Here is a 7,907-nt window from a genome sequence, read left to right as displayed (position 1 = left end):
AATATTATTATTGGTGTTTACAATATGCTCTTGTGCAGATGAAAGTCAAAAAAGAGTAAGGAATTTAATTTTTGATTTCCACACATGGTGGCTGCCTAGCTCCCCACCTTAAAGAGAACTATTATAATAGGTGCCATATTAACAACTGATTCGCCAAACTCAACGCAAAATTAAGTATTGATTGTGCTTAACTGGTGTGAACCCCTTACTGTACAGATGTTAACTATGAATCAGAGCTGACTAGACCGCACCTAAAAAAGCAACATGTAGTCCAAGATATGCTTGCCTTCCCTCCTTCCTAGAAGTTAGACATGATGTAAAGAAAGGGAAAAATAGGTTTCACTGTTACATTGTTTTCTCTTTTCTCTTTAACTTTTGTCCAAGACAAAATTATAAATATCCAGAGGGTTCATCTTTATTTAAATATAATTTTATCACATATGGCTAAGCTGATGGGGCATTCAATTAATACTTGTTGATAACAAATGAAAAAAGTGATAAAGCAAGATTATAAAATTTTTTATTTTATACTCAATGGGCATATGAATGATTTTGACTTAATAAAACAGAGGAGTGTACTGGCTAGTTTACCAGGGTCAATCAATGAATTATGAATCAATTAAAGAAAAATGTTATCTTTTTTTTCCCTGAAATGCTCCCTTTCAACCTTATTTAGACACTTGCTAAAAAACTGTTTAATTAATTTAAATAATAGGATTCACTTCCATATTATTCATTCTAAATTATAGCTATACAAGAGGAAAATGTAGAACTGCCCCCAGGATTTTTCAAGATTATAACTCTTCGTGGAAGAAGAAAACCTCCCTTGGGCAGGTGCACATAACCTCATTTTTCTGCACTAGAGGGGATGGTGGGTATGAACCTGTGGTGAGCAGCCCCATGCTTGCCTGATGGTAGCAACAGGGCTATACTTTAAATATTGCGCAGTTTCAAATTAAGTTCATTTCTCCTATATTTTTTCTTTTATACTTTAATAATTAGAATACCACTCGTGCTTTATCTTGATCAGAAAATTTTAAAATAAAGCATTAAAATAAAGCAAAACAAAACATTTTATTTAGCAATATATTTCTATTTTTATAGCTGTGGTGACATTTTTACAGTAAACAATATATTATAAAATTACATTAATATAAGTTTTAGAAAATATTTAAAGTCTTTTGTATAACATCTAAGCATAAAGTTGATTGTAGTATGTATGTAGGAGATAGGGCATTTTGAATCTTAATTAATGATATATTTGTTTATAATAGAATTAATGCTTATCTTATTGACTACATAGATACTTATGATTTAATAATTTAACTTTCATCTCTAAAAAATAGAGTATCTGTTGCTGTACTTGCTTTTTATTTTGTTTAGGCACCAACATGCTGTATGTATTTCATATAGGCAAAATAATTCCTGTTATGGAAATGTAATAGATTTTAATTTACAGTGTATTATTATATCATCAAAGAGACACTATATAAATTCCAAAGACAATTGGGAAAATAAAAGGTTAAAGAAAACCCTTAAAAATAGATACTTCATTTTTGTGCATGCATTTACCTAATCTTGGCCTTGGGCATAATATGTTAGATAAATTAAAGAAACCCTAGCTAGCTTAGAAATAATTTAATCATATGCCCAGTACTGATATCCTATAGCTAACTTAAACTGAAAGTATTTACACATTTCTGATTGATGACTTCAAAGTTGAAATATGTAGGCTTTAATTATGTTCTGATAATTATTTCTGGGAATTTGAGTCAATGTATTTGAAATCTTCCTGGAATTTTGTTTATAGATTAAACATCTCAACATGTAATGTGATTAAATAAGTTGGTCTACAAATCAATCTTAAGAAAATAACATACTTTGAATGTCTGTTAAATTATTTTGAATCATTTTTAACATATTTATATGTAAAAGGAAGTATAAAGTGAGTCCCTATTCATTCTCATGTCACTTATTTCTATTATTATCTTACTCTTTATCTGCAGATTGCAATTCTCTTTAGGTTGCTATTCAATTCCATTCTGATATGTTGAGATCAGACAAAATACAGGGTTTCTGAAAACTGCATCACTTTTTCTGTGTGAAGCAGGGCATTTCTCTTGATAGTTCGATTCATATTCTCTGTCACTGACCAGGCCAAACACAATTTTGGTAGCATCCTTCTACATTCTTACCTATAACTATTTAGGTATTCTTGGTAATAATTTCCCTATACTGTCTATAGTATTGGCTAACTAAACACCTAATTGGCCCACAACACCCACAGCTATACACACAAGCACATTTTCCCCAAAACTATTTTACTGGGAGTTAATACAGATATCATATCATTTCATAGTTCAATCACATCAAGTAGTATTGTACAATTGCTAATACAGTCAGTCTCAAAATATTGTTTTCCTTCATGAACTCCTTGGCGTCAGCTCCTTTTTACCACTCCTACCCCAAATGTCATACCCCCAGAAACCCTTATTCTCCATGCTGTCCCTATGGGTTCATCGATCCTGGATTTCCTATGCTGAAGACAGAAAACCTATAACAAAAATTCAAGAGAGAAACCCCAATATGAAAAACAGCAGCAACAACAAAAACGAACCAAATACAGATACTGTTGAAAACCACATCAGGCCTAATGTGCATCAGAGGGGGATCAACTGACAAGGTTTTAACCATTCAAGGCAGGATTATCATTTTGATTTTCTATAGCCATCTTGCCAATGCATTCTGTTTAGTAACCACTTTCCTCCCATCCCTCACAGGAGGGTGAGTTCCTATGTAGATCCCACAAATATACCTTGGGCTCCCACTGTCATCATTAGTCTTCTGCAAACTAGATTCTCACAATTTGGGCTGGATACTATTCTTTCCTTCAGCTTTGAGTTATATGATTTACCATCCTTCAGTCCCTGGTGTTTGTGTGCTTCTGCACGGTGACTTAGGGGACATCTCACTTAGATGACCTCTTGTTTGGAAACAAACCTTTAAGACCCCCATCACTACTTTATCTGATAATCGGTCACCATTTAATTTCTTCACCACACTTTGCTTTGGCATCCATATCTTCTGTGTTCCCTTCTGGGGGGTGAGTATAAGCAGGGCCATGACGTAAGAACTAATTGTTCTTAAATTGGAGGTAGGACTTAATGCAATCCCAACACCCAATACTGAATCTGTTTTTTGCTTTTGTTTTCAATCAGTCTTTGGCTTCCTTTCAAAACCTCCTTGTTAAATTAAAATAATATTCATCGACAATGTCAGTCACAGGTTTGCCTGAATAACATATATCTTAATACAGCATTGATGTAACAAGAGCATGTTTGTCCACCTACCAAGAGTTCATCAAGTTTGTTACAGCTGTCTCCTGCTTCTTCAGACACCATGGATTTTCAGACTTATATCCTCGGGTTACAAGTATATCTGAGACAGATTTCAGTTCACCTAGTAGATTTTGCTAATTGGATCTCATTGATGCAGCATCTGGAGCATGCTTTGTGCCTTGAAAACCCAGGATTTAATGTCCCTGCATTTCACAGCACCTGGCCTCTGTCCCCTGGCTTGGGCCAGAAACCAGGGTCAATGTGGCCCATTCGGTGCATACCACTTGGGACATTCCCCTCCCCCTTAAGTTCTCCAAAGCATTCACTTTTCACTTTTTCCAGTTATATTATTAATATTAAATAATTTAGAAGTATGCTATTTTTTCCTACCAAATATCCATATAATGTGACCCCACAGCTCCCTCAAGATAGAAATTGCCTGTGTTAAATCAAAAACCAATCATCAATTTTTACATGATCCCCTGAGTTGCACAGAACCCGGGCATACAAAACTGAGAGCACAGAACAAACTGAAAAGAGAAAAAAAGGCAGTGAAAGGTGCGTGCAGACTGAGAGAAAATGAACACATTTTTAAACAATTCACAGATGAGGAAGCACACAGTAAGATTTAATAAGACTTCATAAAGCTTTTGAAAGCCCTAAAACATAAGTATATAATTCAAAGTGTTCACTTTGGGGAGTCTCCCAGCGACAATGAAATGTGGAGTAAATCACCCCCTTTTCCAGTGTCAGTTCCTGGACCCCTAGAGATCATGTCAGAAAAGACAGCTTTGGAATCTTTTTTTTTTCTTGGTGATGTTATGACTTTATTCTTTTTTTAATAAATTTGTATTAAATAATTTTATTGGGGCTCATGCAACTCTTATCACAATCCATACATACATCCATTGCATTCTTAAAACACAAAATAAGATACAGCTACTCCTCACCTATTGACTACCTCATTAGGTGACATTTCACATTTACAACAACAAATGTAAATCTGAGTATTATGTGCATTAATAATATACACCTGACAGTAGCGAAACACCAAGGTGTTAGGTAAGCATAGCACTGGCTTAGACGGTTAAGCTTATGTGTTACCTTAGCTGAGCCATGAATCTCAGTGGTATAACAGTAATGGTATAAGTTGACAGTTATGTAATAGTATAGTAGTTCTCTATCTTGTGAACTGATGTGGCCATCCTCCATTTTCTTTTTTTTAATGTTTTGACATTTTTTAATCGTTTTATTAGAAGCTCATACAACTCTTATCACAATCCATACATAAATCAATTGTATAAAGCACATTTGTTCATTCATTGCCTTCATCATTCTCAAAACACTTAAGCCCCTGGCATTAGGTCCTCATTTTTCCCCTCCCTCCCTGCTCCCCCCTCCCTCATGAGCCCTTGATAATTTATAAATTATTATTTTGTGATATCTTGCCCTGTCCGACATCTCCCTTCACCCACGTTTCTGTTGTCCATCTCCCCAGGGAGGAGGTCACATATAGTTCCTTGTAATCGGTTCCCTCTTTCCAACCCACTTTCCCTCTACCTTCCCAGTATCGCCACTTACACCACTGGTCCAGCTTTGGAATCTTGCTGAGAATATCCCATTTGTTTTAGGATAAACAAAGAGACCTCAAATTTCACATATAATTTGAGAAGAGCATTATTAAGCCTTAAGCAGGAAGACATTATTTAAAGAAGGCCATTAGCAGGAATCATAATGGTGTCTAATGGTTTATAGAGAACTGGAGACTTACATAAGACATAGGAGGGCTAAGGAAACTGTCATAAAAGTATAATTGGCAGCAGATAAATACTTCACAGCTGTAGGCAAGACCACAGGACAGGAATGGGATCCCAACTGGGACTCGTGTATTATAGTAAATGAAGCCTATATTATGGTTCAGTGTAAGTGGTTACAGGGTTGGGCCAGGACCCTCTACCAATGCAGTCAAGATGTGACTTGTATCATGTGATCCTCGCACCCTGGTTTCAATTATGAGTGCACACAGATAATTCTCTAAGGACAATTCAACTTCTCCCTAGACAGATTGGGAGGGTGGCCGACATTCACTCTCTAATTCATTCTTATTGAGGGCAAAGCTATTCATGCTGGTGAAAGGTCGGAGGAATTCATTGGAGGCTGAATTCCTGCAGACACTCATATAAGGATTTTGATTTTCAACAGAAAACTATAGCCTTCCACGAACTCAAAGTTCAGAAATTTAAGTTCTAGTACACTTCTAGTTATTTGTTCAGATTATAAAAGTTTCTGGAAGGATAAATTTAGATTTTTGCTTTTTTCCATATATTTCTACAAAATAATTTGTTTGAGGTCTTTAATTATAACATTAAATCATTCTTTGCAAACCTATTAATAATATGTAGGTATATCTTTTTTTTGCATAGATAAGTACTCCAAAGCTTTCTTGAGTTCTGTATCGGATGAGTTCTTCCCTCTAAACTTGTTGTTAACTACTTTGCCAAGTGTGGACTCTTCCTGTTCTCTTTTCTTTTGGGATTTGATAATACCAGATTTTATGTTTGAGGATTGTGCTTTAGAACAAGAATATTTACAGTGATTCTGAATTTTAAAAGTATTTGCCTTGCAGTTTTCATATGATAATCCTTATATGAACAGATCATAAACAATATGTGTTATTATTATGGGAAGCACTTACCAAAAATGTTTGGAATATGAAAGTGAACTGTTTGGATTTCTAGCCTTGCTGTATATGTGATTCTATTGAAGAAAAACATAACATAATTGCATAACGATTTAGGATACTAAATTCAATGGTAGAGGCCCTACATTTTATAAGAACACAAAGAATTGTGCTGAGAAGACCTCAGACTGAAGTAATATTTGAAATGGTGTTTGAGTTTATCAGAAAAACAAGCTTGAAGAAGAACTGAGGCAGGAGTAACTTGTGCTAACGTCACAATTATATGGAAAAGCAAAGCATGTGCACCGAGTACAGAAACGCACTATAATGTGTGGGGTTAAATAAAGTAAGAGGTAGGAGTCACACATATGTTTGCAATAATAGTAGAGTAAGATTAAGAAGGTCATAGAACTTGAAAGTACTGGAGGCCACACATTCATTTTCTTCATTAGAAACAGAAAGGTAAGGCATACAATTTAATCAGGGCTGCCACGCTCATAGATTTAGCATTGTAAGTAGCAAATGACCTCTGCATCGCTTAATCTAACTTAATTCAAAGCTTGGTGTGTGCCAGATGCTGGGAATATAAATTAATAAACTATAACCCCTTTACAATCTACTGCAAAAGGCAGACAAAAACACACCTAATTGCCATATGGTTTGCTACCTTTGTACAAAAATCATATTTTAGAATGGTGAATACAAAGACTATACTTTCAGGGATCATCTCTATAGTTGGTTCCTAGAGAACCTTCTCTGATCGTGTGGAGCCCCGAAGCCCATGAGGAAGAGGTGCAGCACTCTCTCCTGAGCTTGAAGCCGGCTCTTGGTGCTGCTTTACTGCAGTAGCCATTTGCCATTGATGATCGTTCTTTGCCTTTGTGCAGGTCGAGAAGGGGCTTTCATTTAAAAAAACAAAAGAAAAGAAAAGACAAAATAGAATGATTAATGCAAACAAATCCCAATGAATTGGAGAATAAAGATGCCCCATATCTAACTTTTCAAACTTGTGTAGTATTCCAGTATTCCTGATGGAAGCCACCACTCCTCCGTTTCTTATTTCCCCTCAAGTTCCAAGGTTCTACAATCCACTTCCAGGTCTCACAAAACTCACAAACTCTTCAGGAAATAGCTCATTTGGTTGTGGATACCAGAAACTCTCAAACCCGAACTTCACAGGTCCATCTGTAGCATGCTGCTCATCCACGGTGATGCAGAAGCTGGTAAAATTAGGCCAGGAGATAGGCTGCAACTTATGTCCCAAGAACTGAAAGTCAGCAAGAGGCAAGCCAGATGCAGGATGCCCGAGCAAGAGAGCAAACCATCTATGAGTGAAAGGTTTTTCTTGCTTTGTTAAGCCAAGAAGCACCATGGGACTCATGTCCAGATACTTGCTGAGTCTTGGCCAGCTGTCTTTTTGAGTGGTAACTGATGGTGACTTGTTTACCACCAGTGCATCTGCACTAGGCTTCTGCACATGCTCAGCCAGAAAAGAATGATCACAAAGATGGCTTTGATGAAGGTGTAGTTTTTGCCTTTTTCATACCATACTCACAGTGTAACAAAAGACAATGACTTGAGTCACTCTCTAGGCAAATGGGAGATAAAAAATATCCCACCCTGATCATGTCTCATTAGCATAGCAGATAACTCCCTCTGAAATGAAATTATAAACACAAGTGTAGAAACTCCAGTTTACAATGCATCACGAAATGGAAGACTATGACTAGAAGGGACATATTAAAGACGTAACTACCTCTCAGTACATGTTTGCCAGTTTATTGATGACAAAAATAAATCGCTATATGGGTAAGAATTATGATAATAAAAGATAAGTATATAAAAAGGAAAGAAAATTAAGTAGGAAAACGGAAAAATCTGGGCATACA

The 7,907-nt window shown here is 36.0% G+C and overlaps 1 non-coding gene across 1 annotated transcript; it reads left to right on the top strand.

The window, feature by feature from the left end:
- Positions 1-6,722: 6,722 nt before the first annotated feature.
- On the top strand, positions 6,723-6,933 carry LOC115872396. Its single transcript, XR_004047805.1, has one exon. It is a non-coding gene; the product is annotated as a small nucleolar RNA U3 (small nucleolar RNA).
- The last annotated feature ends 974 nt before the right edge of the window (positions 6,934-7,907 follow it).

The sequence above is a fragment of the Echinops telfairi genome, unplaced genomic scaffold, assembly GCF_000313985.2.
Source record: "Echinops telfairi isolate 266 unplaced genomic scaffold, ASM31398v2 ScPeMD7_7424;HRSCAF=8462, whole genome shotgun sequence".
Taxonomy (NCBI): domain Eukaryota; kingdom Metazoa; phylum Chordata; class Mammalia; order Afrosoricida; family Tenrecidae; genus Echinops; species Echinops telfairi.
This window is presented reverse-complemented; position numbering and strand designations above follow the sequence as displayed.